The sequence below is a fragment of the Lissotriton helveticus genome, chromosome 9 (genome assembly GCF_964261635.1).
Source record: "Lissotriton helveticus chromosome 9, aLisHel1.1, whole genome shotgun sequence".
Taxonomy (NCBI): Eukaryota; Metazoa; Chordata; class Amphibia; order Caudata; family Salamandridae; genus Lissotriton; species Lissotriton helveticus.
In genome coordinates, this window is record NC_136070.1 from 337,101,575 (window position 1) to 337,119,927 (window position 18,353).

Consider the following 18,353-nt stretch of genomic DNA (forward strand, 5'->3'; position numbering starts at 1 on the left):
AGAAACCCGTCGGGATGCAGGGCTGAATGACAGATGGCCCCCTTGCAGAAAAGTGCAGAGACTTCCTCATTGATCAGTTGTGCATTGCGAACTGTGAAGCAAATGGGACAAGGGTAACTCTCTTGCAGAGGATGGTCAAAAAATTAGATATGAAAACCTTGAACCGTCTGTAAGACCCATGCATCTGACGTAATGGCTGCCCAGGCGTCCCGGAAAGCTGCTAAACGACCCCCAATACGGACCTGGTCCACCGGTAAAACACTCACAGCTGGAATTGCCACCTCTGGTGTTGTTCTCGAATCCTCCGTGGCCCCTGAAGCGCTGGACTTTTGTTGGATAGAAGTTATTATAACTTGCATTGGAACTATACTGTCTGTGACCGGAGCCTTATCCCCTGGGGGGATTTTGTTGGACACCACGGCCGACAGAGCGACCCCTGCCTCGGCTGGTCCAGTGGAAAACCCACGGGTTGGAGACCCTTTTTATATTGGATTGGGCCTTATCCAAGGAGGTAAAAGTTGCCACAAATTTTCCCAATTCTTTCACGAATAGGACCCCAAAGAGGCCTCCCTGCGCCACTGCGCCCGCCTCCGAAGATGCTAAATCTCCTAGCTTGGGGTCTAATTTAATCAACAAAGAGTGGCGACGCTCTGTTGACAGGGCACAGTTCGCGTTGCCCATGAAGATAAGGGCCCGTTGAGCCCAGTTCGACAACACCTCCAGTGAGACAGGGGATCCTGACACCTTCGCTTCCTCCGCCATGTCCAAAATTTTGGTCATAGGGCCAATGGCGTCGAGAAGCTTATCCTGGCATGAACGCCAGGACCTATCTATGCCCTTGCGAGGGTCTTTCATACATTTGGCCAGGAAAGTGGCCATCTTGGAGCAACTTTCCCTTCAAGACTAGGCTTCGGGCACTCTGCTCTAAGGCAACCCAGAGCCTCCTTTTCTAAGGGCTTGCGGAGGCGACCAATGACAAACTTGGCTACCTTGTTGCCAGGAGCCCAAGCTGCCAAGCAGGGGATGAATGATCTTGTCCGCGTCCAACATACCCAAGTCCTCCTCTGGGGCTGAAGGAGGGGGAATCATTGGGTGCCATGGGAGTGAAGGGTCTGCCTCGTCCTCTGAGTCCCCCTGGGAGTCCTCATCATGCTCCAGAGAGGCCCGGTCTTGGTTCCCTTGGGACTCGGGAGCTGGTGGAGGGGTCGGGAGGGGGAATTCCCCTGCGCTAGGAAGGCAGTATTAAGGCATGCGAACGCGTCTTTATCCACCTCTTCTGAAAACTTCTTTTTAGGAAGTGAAGGGCCCTCTCCTTTTGAGGGATCCAAAGGAGTTGCGGGTGGTACAGCGCATGTCTGCGCTAATTTGGCACACTCCTGAACAATCCTGTCTGACAGGCGTTGTTCCATAGGCCCCATCATTTCGCTGACCACTCTGTAAATGGAGGAGTCTAAGGCATCATAGAAGTCGTCGTTCCATGGAATATACTCTTGGGACTCCTCCTCCTCATATATATTATTCTGCGCCGCCATCATCTAAACAGGCCAACCTCTGCAGGGGTTAAAAGGGGAAAAATTACTTTTAAGGCGCAGCGCGCTAATATGTTGGGAGCTGAGAAACCCAGACAATATCAGTGGCAGACCCGAGGACTGCTATATTTTGGGCAGACCCAAGGCTTGCAATCAAGCTTGCACGTACCTCAGCGCGCGAGCCCTCAGGAGCACACCGGACAAGGCTTGCTACCTCACAGCAAGCTGTCAAAAATTATCCAGGGGAAGTGCAAATTTCAAATCGCCCGCAGGCGTCACCACTGGTTCAGCCCGCCATACGGACCCCTACCGGGGCGTCAATAAAGGAGAAAATGCTGGGAAAAGTACAGACCCGGGCCGGGCATATCGTGCAGGCAGTGGGGACAAGGCTCGTGTTACGCGTCTCCTGCAGCGCCGCTCTTCCTCTGAGGCACTGCGATGCAGAACCAGCAAGATGAGCGAGTCGCCCTAGCGGCCTCTCAAGCACCTCAACCACAATGGCGCCGGCCGCGTAAGGAACACAAAACGCTCCCGGATCGGGGACCTGAAAAGGAAAAAAACACAAGACAAAAGTCCAGAATGAAAATAAACTGCCCCCAGGCAACACGGTTTTTAGGCGTGTCCCACAGGAGCAAATACAGCTAGAATCACAGATAATTAATGAGATATACCAGAGACAGCAGCAAAGCAAGAGGAGGGACCAACAGGGTGAAATTTTGATATGTTAATAAAGCGGAGAAAGACAAAGCATAATCTGAGCCTCCAACCTGACATAGAATTGTATTTACATTATCTTTAAACTATGCCCAATATTAAAAGTGTTGAACACAAAAAATAGTAATAAAGTAAATGCTGCTAAGAAAATTAAAATAGCGATTGATATAAAATTAGGTATACCTATGACTAACTTTAGTTGAACATGTTCCTAACTAGATCCATATTGGTGCTACCAAAGACACTTTGCAAGAATATAATGAAGTAATAATAAGGCTCTACCATGTTGATACCTCTGAACTCACTTCGATTTGTGGGCATTCGGGGTAAATGCATCTCGTAAAAGTAGTATGTATATCAACAGGTTTTTGTAGATCAACACATAGTCCAAATGAGGGTTGTCAAGTGGCTGAGAAGCAATGCGAAAGGAATAACGCAAGGGGCAGTACATAGCATAAGTGACGGAAGGCTAGCAAACAAAAAATAAAACTACCTGTTTAGCCCAAAACTGTGAAATAACACTGATGTAGTAAAACATATTCCAGAATTAATTAAAAACTCAAAGTCACACATCAATTTGGATTTAAAATAAAGTACCTTGAGGTTATCCGACACCCAATTATGGTTCTCAATATACCCAAAAAGTAAAGGAGAACTTACTCCATGAAGAAGGTAAGGAGAGCATTCGTAATGAGCTGTGACTATCAATATCATTAACCCATCACAAGGCATGGTAGCAAAGTGCTGTCCTGTGGGCAGACAAGATCACTTCATGTCGGTATTCTGAAAAGGAAGGCAAGAAGGGGAAATTAAATGTGTGCAAATACTACTCACTACACTGTAGCATGCAGCAAAATTAAATGGTGTAATACTTGGAGATCTACAGGCACATTTACTATTATTTCATGCATAGCTGCGCAGCAAGGGAACTTCCTGTGTGCGAAAGCCGAAATTCTCAACATTTACATAGATAAGGAGCATTTCTGCTCTCTCCTTGCTCTGGCGGACTGTGCACACTTCCTGCACAAAAACAACAACCCAAAGAGGTATAGTCCTCTTTGTTTATGTGCTGCAGAAAATAGCACACATTTAAAGAGGAAGTAACGAAGAGAAATAAAGATATTTCTCCTCGTTATGCCTCTGTCGGCTATGCCCACAATTTTGGCACAAACCCAGGTTAACAAATCTTTGCAAATCTGTGTGTGCGTCAAAATACATGCATGGATGCATGGGATGCTCATCCTCCACCCACATAACACCTACCCAATGCAAGGTAGTGATATGCGCAGCATTGCATTCATTTGTATTTTCTAACCCATGCAAAGCGGCTTTGCTTTCTTAGTAAATGCCAAAAATGATGTGCATTGGGGCAAAAGTGACGCAACCCCAATGCTAAATCATAGTAAATCTAGGCCATAATGCGTATCTGTTAAAACAGGTATGAGTACCAGTCAATAGGGAAGTGTGCTCAAAGAAGAGTAAATTAAGTTTAAAACGAAGGGTATACATGAAGAAACAAAATCAGAAGATTAAGGGAGCCCATAGTGCAGCTTCAGATAGAAATCAACAAGCGATCAGTGTTAGATAATACAATGATGGCAAGTAGTGTTTTCAACTTCAAATCGTCGGATCAAAAGATACTATTTACAGAATAGGAAATTAAACTATGTTTAAAGAGCAGACCATAAGATTGAGAATAATTATAAAGTATGTATAATGGTCTACCAAAATTTAAAAAACAAATCATGAGAAAAAATGTGGAAACAAAATTGCCACCGGCTTGCCCACAGAAGTTGCAGATGCAGAAGTAAGGCATTGAATGTAGCAAAAGCGTGAGGTAGCTGGTGGCCCAGCAACCCCGTTGATAATGGTGTGTGTTGGCGACATTCTCGCTGAACACTAATAAGCATTTATTTATTTTAAAGGTTTTATATAGCGCTGGCTAGACCCGTAGGTATCAGAGCGCTTTACATGAGCATCAGATCATAGTTACAGGTTACATCGTTAAAAAGGTTACACAGTTATTAGAGCATGGCAACATAGTTACATTTTATGGTCTAGATAAACAATCAGCACAAATACGTAAGGGGAAAAGCAGGCAGAGGGAACGATACAGGGGAGGGGGAAGGAGCTGGGGGAAGTAGACAGGTAATGAAGGCGGGAAAGAGGAGGGGAGGGTGAGGGACACCTCATGGGAAGAGGAGGGGAGGGGCGACGGGGAACACAAACCGGTAGACGAGTCAAATCAACGTCCAAAGTCCATAAGCTGTGATCCCAGGGGAAGTGGTAACGCTTCCCTATCTCAGTTGCGGGAGGCTCCCTTTACGCAGTGGACTCTCTCAGAGGGGTCTCTGAGACTCCAAGGCCTACATTCTGGATCCTTCCCCAAAAAGGGGAGAGGGAGTGCAATGGCAAGGGGTACCATACCATACCTCATCTGTGAGTGGCTCCCTTGGCGCAGTGGACACTCTCAGCAGGTTCACTGAGACTCCAGAGTATAAATATTGGATCTTTCCCCAACAAGGGGAGAAGGAGTGCTTAGTCAAAGGGCACAAAGGACAGGGGGCTAGGCAGACTAGCAAGCAAGATAAGAGATTTAGGGGAGAGGGGATAGGAGCTTGGAGCTATGGAGGTAGATAAAGAGAGAAAGAGTAAGAAATGGGAACAAATTTAATTAATGAGTTATTATATAGCGCTGGCTAGACCCGAGGGAATTAGAGCGCCTTACATGAGGAACAATAATGTTGTAATTTACATCAGTTAAAAGTTACGTACGTATCAAGAAAAGCATTTAAAGAACATAGGGGACAGGTGAATGGAGCAAGGAAGAGTAAGGGGATAGGAGGAAGATAGGACGTAGAGACGAGGGGAAAAACTGCCCAAGGTCCGGCTGGGTAGGTGACGGCGGGGGGAGGGGGAGCGGGGCGGGGGGAGTACACAACCCATCTCCTCTTTAGCTATATGGTAGCTCCACTGGGCATCAGCCAAATCGCTAGGTCTCCACAGTCTGGGGTAAGTTCCACAGGTTCCAAGTCCTGATGTGAAGGCAGGTTAGGGGATAGGTTCAAGGTCTGGTCAATGTCCAATTGTTGTCCCGGGGAAGAAAAACAACATGTAGGGGACCATTATGGAAGCCATCTTGGGTCAGGCAGGGGACTGTACTGTACACTGGTACACTGGTGGCCATTCTAAGGTCAGGTATCTGGCAGTTAAAGTCAATATCCAGGACAGCGGCCGCCAGAGAATAACAAGTCCAGCGTGCACATGCCATCACACGCACAGACATGAAAAAGCACACCCAAATGTGAGCAAAGACTCTCATATAGCCAACTCTGCATATGGAATGTCAAGGACGAAAATGGTAGGCTTGGTGGGAGCAACATAAATAATTTTGTGGTTCACAACAAAGGCTGATAGAGGGATAGTTCAGAAATAAAAACAATGCATGATATGTATGGGATAAAGTACCATCTTTCATATATTATAAGGATATTGCAAGTCAACAAGTTGTTCGGTGATCATATAGAGGAACTAGGCTGAAGGCAGTTAATTTATAAGGTCATGGATCTCCAAGGTGACTTGCACTATCCCTAAAATCAATATTCAAGAGTATTTTATTCCTTATAATACATGGTCACACCATCACCCGTACAGCACATCATTTAAAGCCTTGGGGCCAGATGCATGAAGCATTTTTTGCCTTCGCAAACAGCCGATTCGCACAGTCAACCATTTGCAAACGCAAAAAAATGCCCTTCTGATGCAGCAAACCCTATTTTGCGATTCGGTAACTTGTTACCGAATCGCAAAATGGGTTTGCGATTCGCTATTAGGAATGGGCGTGTTTAGGGCCTTCATTCCTAATACCGAATCGCATCGGTATGCATGAATGTTTTGCGACCGAAATGCGGTCGCAAAAACATTCGCATTTTACCACCTACTGCAAGTAGGTGGTAACCAATTTGCAGATGGGCAAGGGTCCCAAAGGGACCACTTCCCCTTTGTGAATGACTTTAAATGCATTTTCTAAGAGCAGGCAGTGGTACCACGGACCACTGCCTGCTCTTAGAAAATGAAAGGAAATGTTTTCATTTTCTCTTCTAGAAAGCATCCGGTTTTCCTTCAAGGAAAATGGGCTGCTTTAAAAAAAAAGATTGCTTTATTTAAAAGCAATCACGGACATGGTGGTCTGCTGACCTTAGCAGGCCACCATCTCTGTGAATTTTGCAATTCCTAGGGGGTCGCAAATTGCGACCTACCTCATTAATATTCATGAGATAGGTAATTTGCAATCCCCTAGGAATCGCAGAAAGTGTTAAACACACTTTCATGAATTCCATTTTGCAATTTTCTAATTGTGAATCACAAGGATTTGCAATTAGGAAATCGCAAAATGGTTTGTTGATGCATATGGCCCTTGGTGTCTTGCTCTTTCATATGAAAGAGCTAGTACGATTGCAGATATGAAGAATAAAAGTGGTATCTGGTGTGAAATTAAATTCACCAAAGAGCAGTTAGTAATTTATTGACTGAAAAGGTCAGCCATGTTGGGAGGAACATGACATTGATGGTTCACAGCTAATAGCTGTTGGAATGAAAGTTAAGGAATGCATTTAAAAGCGTGAACTCAATGATATCATTACTACTGAGGAAGTATTTTCAAAGTCAGGTTGCATGTTTCAAGGGAGACAACGGACATATGGATTAAATCCTGGGTGAACCTAATAGAGATGCTCAAGTGGGTGTCATCAGATCCATGGGCCTACCACCAGTAAAACTCGACACTGACTTGCCCCAAGACATGTGGTCCCCTAAGACTCTGTAGAGTGCTCTGACCCAGTACGGTTTTTGTTCTCTTTTCAAAAAAAGCTTTTGGCGTCTTCAAAACCAGTATGGTCTTTAACTACTCTTACATGACTTGTATCCTGCAGGACAACGACTAGCTGTTCTGTGTTAGCTCACTTTAACTGAACTCTGAGAAACAGGCAAGCTAACCTTAGCACTCTCAAAACGTGATTGATTTTTTAGTTTTTTTTTATAGGAGTTTTATATAGACCCGAAGATATCAGAGCGCTTTACATGCGCACAAGTTAATTTATGGATAGACACATTCATTTTTGTAAGGCACGTGGAGATTAAGTGATTTGACCAGAATCACAGAATGTTGAGCCTACCTGCCGAGACTCGAACCTGGTTCCCCAGCTTCGAGGTCGACCGCCCTAGCCGTTAGGCCACATTTACTCCCATCCCTGGTTGGGACTTTTATTTTACTTTGGGTGGTTGGATTTGGGGCTTACAACATGTTGCACTGTTCTATCCAGGGCCGGACCAGGAACACAAACCAGCCCTTGGCAATTCTGGAAGCAAATGAGAAATGGAGAAAAATCTTAAATCTCAATAAGAAGTTAACCAGGACTGAATTGCAAGCTGAATTTTTATTTGAATATGTCAAAGCAGGAGTAATCCCTATAGGGCTTGAGATAAGACCTGAACCGGGACTATTTCTGGCCAATAAGAAATGTTTAGACGTTTGGACTCCAACCAGTGTAATAGAGATTGGATTCTACTTATAAAAAAGACAGCACAGTAGGTCATCATATTGGAGGAACAGGCTATTGAAGTGTTAGAATCCAGTCTGAAAAATAATACAGCATTAGATGAAGCTAATAGAAAATTGGAAGAGTTAGATCTACAGGTCAATGGGTATAGGGAATACCTAATTAACAAAAAGACAAACAAACTCAAGAAATCTGTTAGCAAATTCAGGATGGAATTAGCATATCCATAAATAAAGAATACTATGAACAGAGAAAAAAACAGGGATGGGAGGGACAACCAATGACCAGGCCCGTGTACTTGAGGGGTTGCAACAAACATGTAACCTTCTACAAGACATCAGGGTCAAGTAGTGAATATGAGGGGCCATCCCGGGAAGAACAAGCAGGACATACCTCTATTTCCAACAATTTTTTTATTTTTTTTAGAACAACTACAGAGAAGGGGACAAAGAAACAACCCGAATCGGGGCTGGGGCAAATGACAAGGAATTGCCCACCACAGGAATACCTAAAACAAGGAAATCAGAACTTTTTTAGGTAAATAAATTTCCCATCATCAATCTATCAAAGGAAGAATTAAACAGGGTAGAAAAGGGAGTCTTAAAAAAAGGGGCTTAGTTTTGCTCCCACAGCAAATGTCAATAAGTATGAACTAGAAAAGGATCTCAAATCCTTTTTTAGGAAGATTAGACTAAATAGATTTTTTGAAGGCTGTCAACCACAACCGGTTGAGAACATTTCAGAGTTGAAACCCAAATCCACATTTACACCGTCCATAAATCAAGTCACCAAAAATGAAGAAATATTAGAAAGAGCAGTAGAGATCAATGTGCAAAAACTCCTTAGCGATCCCCATTTGCAAACCAACAACATGTCCAGTGAATTGAGAGAGGCTCTATGCTTTCTCAAAAGGATGGTAGCATCAACATAAAGCCTGCCGATAAGGGCGGGGGAGTAGAGATTATTGACACAATGGACTATGATGAGAGAGTATTGAAACTCCTCTAGGTTGCACAACACTGATAAAAGTTCCATCTAGGAAACTTCTTGCTCTGAGGAATGAAGTAGATGTGCTACTAGAGACAGCTGAAGATAATAATTGAATATGTGAGGAGGAGTTTAGGTTTTAAAGAAAAACAATACCCCAACTCCAGTGGTCTAGAGATTACTGAAGATCCATAAGAATGAAAAGAAACCACCTTTGAGTCCGACTGTCAGTATTTTAAGTTACCTTTTGGAACCTTTAAGCAAATATGCTGACTGCTTAATTAAAAACCTTTGGTATCAAGAAGATGTCATACATTAAAGATTCAGCACATATCTCCATACTTGAGGAAAAAAGCTTCAACAAGGATACACACATTTCAGTTACCCTCAACATTGAAGCTTTATATACAAACATACCTCAAGATGATACAATTGAAGTACGGTAGTTAAAACATTGTTAGAAAATTAGGAGATACAAGGTGCCAGTAAGGAGTTCATTACACAATGTGTATCGATGGTGTTAAAAATAAAATCTTTTTATTCAAGGATGAATTATTCCTGCAACTTAACACCTTCGGCGCTCATGACGAGCTCAGTTCGTCAAGAGGCACAGTGGCGGTGTGCTCATGACGAGCTGAGCTCGTCATGACTGCCGCGGAACGCCCACGCGGGAATAATTCCCCTGCTGTGCTGGGCGTTCCATTAAACGGATGTGGTCATGACGAGCTCAGCTCGTCATGAGCACAGCGCCACTATTTTAAGGTGGAAGAGGCGGCATGCCCTAGGTGTGCCAGGACGGGAGTTGAATTAGACCACATGCTCTGGTCCTGCCCGGAGATGGGGCTATATTGGAAGGAGGTGGGAGATACACTGAATGCGATCACAGAGCGCCGATTAGAGTTCGACAGGGCTATCTGCATTCTACATTGGTTCCCCCACACACCCAAGACTAAAACTACGAGTAAATTTATTGATATGGGTCTTATATTGGCTAAGAGAGAAATCACAAGACACTGGAAGGCAGCGGCGGGTCCCGCCAGTGGTAGATGGAGAGGAGAGTTCCTGAAATGGGCTTCTGCTGACAGCGCGCTGAAATAACAAGTGGCGCGTAGGCGTAATGATGACAAGGCACTAGAGGCTGCAACCGCATGGGAAGCATTAGTGCAGGCGCTGCGAGATTGCAAACCACATGTCGACTGAGAGGGGCAGACTACTAGAAGGAGGGGAGCCACTCACAATGCCAGGCGTGATACATAGACCAACCTATGGTTTCTCTTAGGAACGTTTATCAGTAGGACAGGTAGCTGATGAGCCGCGTCGGGGATGGGGAGTTGGGGTGGGGGGTTGGACACTTTAGTTTGTTGTGATAATTTGGGGATGACCTCAGGTTGTGTAGCGTTCTTTTCTCCGGGGCATTGACAGTGAGGCCCCATTATGGAGGCTTATCGTTTCATGTAATCACTCATTGATGGGGATTTCCTTTATTAGGCTTTGGCGGATGTGATGACTATTTTTGTGCGAAGAATTAGGAATGTTGGTACAAAATCAATAAACTACGTTTTGAAAAAAAAAATGAGCACAGCGCCACCGTACTGCAAAACGAGCCGAGCTCGTCACAAGCACCGCGGCGCCGCGTGCGGTCCTCTCCCCCCGCATCGCGGGGGAATTAGCCCTGCGGCGAAGGGGCTAAATGGACCGGTATGGGGGCCACATGTGCCCCATGTCTGGCCTGGCTTTATGAGAGTGATTTTGAGCCTAGGCATATTTTTTACGAGATGGCCCCTTTTCCAGAGAATGTAAGGAATTGGTATAATTTTATAGACAATATTCTCTTCGTATAGGAGGGCCCTAGTGAGATATTGGAAGAAGTTTTGGAATGGTTAATCCTGGCTGACTCAAACCTTAAATTCTCTGCCCATTGGAGCAAAATAAGGGTGAACCTTTTAGACATTTCCATCAAGAGTGTATCAGGACAACTAGAGGTAGAATTCTACACGAAACAGACTGACAAAAATACCCTTTTGCATTACTCTAGTTACCACCCTAAAATGCAGTGTGACAATATCCCTTTCTGACAATTTATTCGTCTTCAAAGAAATTGTTCCTTAATCAATTACTTCTACACACATTCAGGAACTGTAAAGAATTTTTTTAAAGATAGGGGTTACCCGAAAAAACAGAATACACACCAACCGTAAAAATAGTAAGATAGTTTTTGCAAGTCAGTTTTCTGGAGCAAGTCAGTTTTCTGGAGTAAGCAATCAGATAAAAAACATTGTGAACAGGAACTGGAATATTTCGAATGAGGGCAAGGAGACGCAGTTGAAAAAAACACTTTTCACCTTCAGGCGAAATAAAGTATGCAATGCTTTGGTACATACAGAGAATCTAAAAAGAAACAACAAACCACCTTAGAAATGAAGAGAATACACTGCCCACAATGTGCTCTTTAGAAGGCAGATATAGTTCATATGCTTGCGACTTGTAGAGAGCTGGACTCTCTGATTAAGGAGATCAAGGGATTTCTCAACGAGAAACTACGGCTTCAGGTTGAGCTGGACCCTCTATTAATATTGCTAGGAATATCTATGCTGAATGAAAAGGAAGAAGGTGCCTTTTTATTAATTATAGCAATGGCTGTGTTTAGGCTATGCATTGCGTCAGCCTGGCTGGATCCGGCACTCCCCTCAATTCAGCAATGGGTGGCTCGTTTACTGGCTGTATACAATCTGGAAAAAGCTATATTTCAGTGAAAGGGATACAGGGCGAAGAAGAAGGGAATAGAAAGGTGGAAGCCTGTATCCGACTGGGCTTAACAACCGGATTGCTAAGGGGGTGAACAGAATAACTGGTATGCTATGGGGAAGGGAGTTATATCAAAGGTACCAATGAGTTTCATGAAAAGATTTAGTACCGCATGTAAAAACATTGTTTACGCCCTGCAGTTTGCACTAAGCACTTTATGGCTATGGCTTTGCTGTCATTTAAATATCTATGCTGCTACGTATCAACATTCAGGAATGTAAAGTTTAGATGTGCAGTTTTGCACTTGGCACAATGAGAGTATTTTGAAGGTTTATGCATCACCACTGAGACAGAATTAATTATGTATCAATATAAATGTGGGCTGGTGTGGGGGGTCTTCGGTGATAAAACGGGGTGAGAGAAAGTTGTTTTCTTTGTCTCTCTCTCTCTCTCTCAATTAAAAAATGTTTTTAAATAAGAAATCAAGAGAACCACAGGTAATTATAAATGTGGCAACTGTTCTATATGTGACCACTACATAGTGAGTAAAATAAGAGAATACAATGGTTTCAAAATGACATCCAGAAGCTTGAACAACTGTTTGAGTAGTAATATTATTGTTTACTTGTTATTATGCCCATGTTGACGTGGATAGGTGGGTGAAACAGGTCGAGAGTTAAGGCTCCACCTGTTGGATCACAAGGCAGCACTAAAAACAGGCCCCCACAATAGTCTTTCCATTTACTCCGGATTTTCACCCATTTTTTGGGGCAGTGGACAGTCTCTATTGGTGTAGACAGTTTTTTCCGCTACCATGTTTGTGTGCATAACTTTTTTGCATTCCATGCCATATAGGAGCATCATGCAGATCGTTGTCTCCCAGTCAATACTCAGGTCTCATCACGGTGGGGGGAGTGGCTCCTGCTTCCTAAGCCATTTATGGGCGCTGTTGATCACGGGTAATCCCTAAATGTTTCTGTTGTGCCTGGCGATTACGGGATTTGGGGTCTGGGGCCCTCCACTCGCCCTCCATCCAGTCCCAGGCCTCCTCCGCCGAGGAGAACCATGTTTTGTCTTCTGCCATGACCCTTAAGCGGGCTGGAAACATCATGGAGTATTTAATGTTTTTTCCCTCATAGCTCTTTTTATGTCCAGGAAGTTTCAGCGCATTCTTTGTACCTTAAGCGTGAAGTCCGGAAAGAATGTGATGGTGACATTATCATATTTGAGAGGTGGAGCACTTCGAGCAGTTTGCAGAATTACATCACAGTCTGGATAATTGAACACCCGAGCTACAACGGTACGCGGGGGAGCCCCTGAACATGGGCGGATGCCCGGCACCTTGTGTGCTCTCGTGACAGAGAAGAACCTGGATAGGCCGTGGGGCTGCAGTTGTTTCAGCACCACACCTTCCACGAAGAGATCAGGGGTAGGGCCTTCCACCCTCTCTGGAACCCCCAATATTCGAATGTTATTGTGTCTTGAGCGGCCCTTCGCGTCCTCAACCAAGGCCTCCAGGTCTGTCGTGATTCTCCGCAAGGCGGCCCTTGGGTCTTAAGGGTGGCATTTTCGGTCTCTAAAGCCGTTGTTGTTGCTTCCACCTCTCGGACTCTTGCCCCTACATTGCGCAGGTCTGCTCTAACCAGCGTGAGCTCTGAGTTCATTATATCTATTTTACCTTCAAGTGCTGTGCGCACTCCCTGGATGGCAGCCATTTAATTGTGGAGCATGAGCTTCTCAGCATCAGTGGGGCCGGTCGTTTCTTGGGTCGACTGCTCCATAGCACCACCTGCAGCTGAAATCTCTCTGGGAACCGCATACTTTTCCACCTTGGTCTGAAGGCCCACCCATGGGGCCCATCCCCCCTGTCATTGTAGTGCCTTGGCCCTTTTTGTAGCTAGGGTGCTGGGTGTAGTCTTTTGCATGAGGTGCAGGGGTGGCGTACCGTACTTACTACTGCCTGCCGGGGTGTCAACAGCATACCTCCAAGCCGGTTGGCATTCTGTCAGTCCCTCCCACTCCCTTCTGAGTAGTAAAATGGTCACAGCCAGCAAGGCCTCGCATGTTCAGGTTCACTGCAGCTCGAGACAACTGCCAAGTTGGCCCTCCGTTGCTACCCAGGGGCTATTACTCTACCGGTCTCCAAGGGGGGGGGACAACAGAGTCCCCGCTCTCGCAGGTGTTTAATATTATCAGGGATGTAGCGCTAGAAATTCTCTGAGTGGGTCTCTGCTTGTCCGGTGCTATCCTGTGGGCTGGCACTGTGCACAAATTTCAGTCGAGAGCCAGACCCACACCCCGGCCCCTCAGGTCAGTCAATACACTGCCTCTCACCTAGCAAGTCTATTGTTTGCAGCCCAACGGCTCTACCGAGCGGGCCCGGCGAGTCCCGCTCGTACTCTCCTGCCTCTGTGATACGGCCCACTAGTGTCTTCAAAGGTCATGGGGCCCGACACCTCCTTCGCCGCACCCCCCCGCTTCCAAGTAGCTCCTCACCTCTGCACTGGCAGTGGCTGCGGCTCTCCGGCCTGCCTGGAACAGAGCGGATACCAGGGCTTCAGGCGCGGACTCGATATTCACAGTAGGACTGCTGCATCCCCTCCCCTCCAACACCCCCCTGATCACCTCACTACTCAGGCTTGGGCAGAAATCAGGATCACCTCCCAGGAGACAGAGCTCCCCCAGAACTGCCCACTCGTGGGCCTCTGCTCACCTCACTACTCAGGCTTGGGCAGAAATCAGGATCACCTCCCAGGAGACAGAGCTCCCCCAGAACTGCCCACTCGTGGGCCTCTGCCACTCGACTCCACAGGTCCGTCAGGTGGGTGCAAATGGCATGGCAGGCCTCATGAGGCAACCTGCCACCGATGTCAGGCAGATCAGCCAGGCTCCAGGCCGCAGTTTGGGAAGTCAGCAAAGTTCTGTTATGGAAAACTAACAGTTTCAGAGCATAGTTATTAGTGCTGTTGTCTGGCGGCTAGGATCCGATTTTGTAATGGATGGTGGGGGATTTGACAATAGGGGCTCGGAGCTGCTCTAGCAAGTAGCCATCTTGCTCGGCAGACGCCCACACTCCAATGATACAGACCTTTGATCTACGCAATAGAAAAAATGATTGGGGACAATGGAACTCATAAGATTATTAAGAGGCTCTAAACGTTAATAGCTTTTTAACCAAAACAATGTTGGAACCTTATGAATTTATCGATCTATGAATTAATCAAGCCTACGTGGTCTGAACAGGTAAGAATCGACTAGCGGATAAGAAGCAGATAAATAAAATAGGTAACATTAACACATTACAAAATGGAGCAGCCTTCTTTACATGGGTCCCTCCATCAAAAATGACAGAGTCAATGATTGGTGAGGAACAAATACGTCACACCGGAAGGAGTGATAAGAACACCTTGGAATATGGCATCATCCCTAAAACACAGCAAATCCAACACGAAAGACGGGTAGACGCATAAACGCAGTTAAGCACTTAGGAGGTAAGGGGGCTGGGCTCAGGTGGCAGATGACAACAGAGATCCCTGGTAGATTAGGTAGGCTTTGTAACTCCCCATATTAATATGAGAAAGAGGGGGGTGGCTATTGTCCTGTGAATTATTCAAGACTGCGAAGGAGGTTAACGCATGGAAGATCCATTTCCATTCAATGTGAGGAATGTTTGTAATCTAGTATCCGAGACAAAGACGACTATGATCATAACACACCCCAACATGAAACATGGGTCATACAAGAGATTAGGATGGCTAAATAATGGAAGGTTGAAAGCCCCATTAGATAATACCAGTAGTAAAATTGAAAGGGACATTAACTTGGGCTAAATAGGAGTAGTTTATTATATGTGGACATTAAACAATAATCATTGTCTTTTAGGCACTGGGAGGCCTGATCAGGCAACCAGCAGCACCACAACCGATTTTGTATTGGCAAGAAAGCCTGGAGATTGATTAATTCTATATAGATCCCTAAACTCACCATAGCGGGTTACTTCCTAATAGAGGAAGGCGGGAATATGTATCCACCCAAATGAGGTTGAGTGAAATACCAATGTTAGGGCTGAACCTTGAGCCATGAAGGGTTAAGAGTTAAATTAATGTTTATGTTTTCTGTGGTGATTGTTTCAGCAGGGTACGCAGAAACAATTCCCTTGAGTCAAATGTCCGGGGACATTTACCAATAAGCACAGCAGCTTTGGATTAGTAATGAAAAGATCGAAGGAGTACTAAGCTAGGTACCCAGTTGGTAAGTCTTTATATATAAAGACACCCCACCATCACCATGCGTTCAAGTTAGTAGTTTTTGCGAGGAATGGATTGTGTCACAATGATTTATAGGGTAAACAAAAATCTGGACTACATGTGGCATGTGATGTGAGCAACATTTGGGAGATGTAAGTCATGGTAAAAAAGAAATTAATGGTACTGTAGCACGAACTGGTGAACCACCAAGCCTGAGTAAGAAAATTGCTACAAGAATATATGGAATCGGTGGCCAACAGCATGGCCGAGTAAGTCGCACACCAGCGACGCTCCGGCGAGCCACTTTGATCCGACTGACAATTAAGCATCCAGAGGTCCCTCAATTACCGCCACAGAACACCAGAGAGTCCAGTGAGGCTGAAGACGCGGGTGAGGCTGCGGTGAGGGGTCCACTGAACCCCTAGATTCGACAGCGAGCAGCGGTCCCCTGGAGACGGGCAGCGGTGGCTTCAAGATGGCGGCGAAATGAGGAGCTGGGACAGAGCCGTGAGGCACATACCCTGAAGCCGCCAGACTGGGCAGACGATTCGGGAAGCTGGGACTTCACACCGGGGAGGCAGAGTACCGCTAAGCCCCCGCCACTGGGACGTAGCGAGGCAAGAGAGACGGCAGGATCCGCGACGTGAGCCCGCTCCTAGGAGGGAAGGCCCTGCGGCCGGAAGGTACGGGCACGCCACAGCGGAGCACCCGCATGCCCTGATTAGATCGCGGGGCGCAGGGGACACCAGCTTGCACACCGCCCAAGGGAGAGACACGCAGCGACAGCCACGGGCCGCTGGCCGGCCCCGAGAGGGACGCGGGGGCAGCGCACTCCTGGCACCGGTCGCGGCCTCCCCCACACGACCCGGGCCGGACTAGGCAGAAGATACGGGATACCAGGGCCTCCCACCGGGAGACAGAAGACCGCCAAGCCCCCGGTGCCGGAGCGTGGTGGGGACGAAAGGAAGTGAAGCCACGAAGGGAGCCTGCTCCCTGGAGGGAAGGCCCAACAGATGGAAGGTACAGGCGCAGCTCAGCGGAACACCCGCTTGCCCTGACTAGGCCGCGGGACACCGGGGACTACTGCGTGCGCCCGCCCAAGGGACAGACACAAAACGGCGGCCACGGAACCCTGGCCAGGCCTGAGACCGATGCTGGGACAGAGGGGGCGCACTTCCTACACCAGCCGCGGCCCCCCCACACACACAATGGAACCGGGCCTCCGGGAATCGGCCCAACGGAGGCGGGGCCCCAACGTTGGCGTGACGAGAGTCGGAGGCATATAGGGGCGACCTACAGTCACCAGTAAGTGCGGCGGGGCCGGAGGAACTTAGGGTGAGGGCGGCGTGTTTCTTGGCAGGGACTCCGACCATCCTTCCCTGGGGGTGCCGCCAACTGACCCCCGCCTCCTCCCCGCCCCTGCCTCAACCTTGGACACGCGGGCGGCAGGCACGCCAGACGGTCGCCAACACTGGCCCTGAGGGAGAAGCATCCGAGGCCCTGCTGCGCCTGGACCCAGGCGCGTCTAGATTGTTGGAGTGAAGCTGGGCCGACAGAGAACAGGGGACACGGACACCGGACCCTTGGGCCGCGAAACCGAGAGGTGGCAAGGACTCTACTCAGCCCTCACCGACCATATAGCCGCCCCGGACTGCCAGGATGGGCAAGAAAGAAGCGGCCCCCAAGGTCCCTCGCCAGGGCACACTGGATCGGTATGCGTTGGCTCCCGATACGGCACTGCCAGGAACGGAGGCCGTGAGTCCACGATCGGACACGGCGCTTCTGATGGGGGCCATCCAGGCGTCTAGAGAAGACATACAGGCATCCCGGGTGGCGCTGGAGGTCAAGATCGGGGAAGTGGGCTCCGAGGTGACCCTCCTGCGAAAGGACTTTCGCAATCTCACGGAGAGGGTGACCACGGCCGAAACTCGATTGGGGGAAGCGGAGGACACTATCCACTCGTTACAGAAAGACATGAATGAGCTCATGGCCTCACCTAAAACAACTACAGTGGAGGGTGGACGATGCGGAAAACAGGGCTCGGCGCAACAACCTCTGCTTTGTGGGCTTTAGGGAAGGAATTGAAGGGTCCAACATGGTGGAGTTCCTGCGCACATGGCTGTTGCAGACCTTGCCTAAGGCGATTTTTTCCAACTGTTTCATAATTGAGAGGGCACATCAGGCGCTCCTGGCGAAGCCACTGGTGGGAGAGAAACCACGCCCGATTATCGCCCGATTCCTGAACTTTGCAGACCGAGATGAAATCCTCCGCGAAGCACGGAAGCTGGGTGAAATACGTCTGGGAAATGCACAGATAATGATCTTCCCCGACTATAGTCAAGAAGTTCAGAAACAGAGAGGCTCCTTTGATGCAGTAAAAGCGAAGCTGAGAGACCTTCACATCCGCTACATGCTACTCTTCCCGGCCAAACTCAAAGTCATCTTTAAAGAAAAGACATACTTTTTCACCCACCCGGAAGATGCGTGGCAATGGCTGGAGGAGCGCCCACCGCTTCGGAGGCACGAGGGAGAGATGAGGGGGGCGACGGAGAGGAGGACCGCTCCCAGGTCCC

The 18,353-nt window shown here is 47.4% G+C and overlaps 1 long non-coding RNA gene across 3 annotated transcripts in view; it reads right to left on the minus strand.

Annotated features, from left to right (window-relative positions):
* LOC144781288 (uncharacterized) overlaps window positions 1–18,353 on the minus strand; it is a 451,961-nt gene that overhangs the window by 421,973 nt on the left and 11,635 nt on the right. For all 3 annotated transcript variants that reach the window (XR_013600937.1, XR_013600936.1, XR_013600939.1), the window contains exon 2: window positions 2,904–3,026. This is a non-coding gene — a long non-coding RNA (uncharacterized LOC144781288). The remainder of the gene's footprint in view (window positions 1–2,903; window positions 3,027–18,353) is intronic.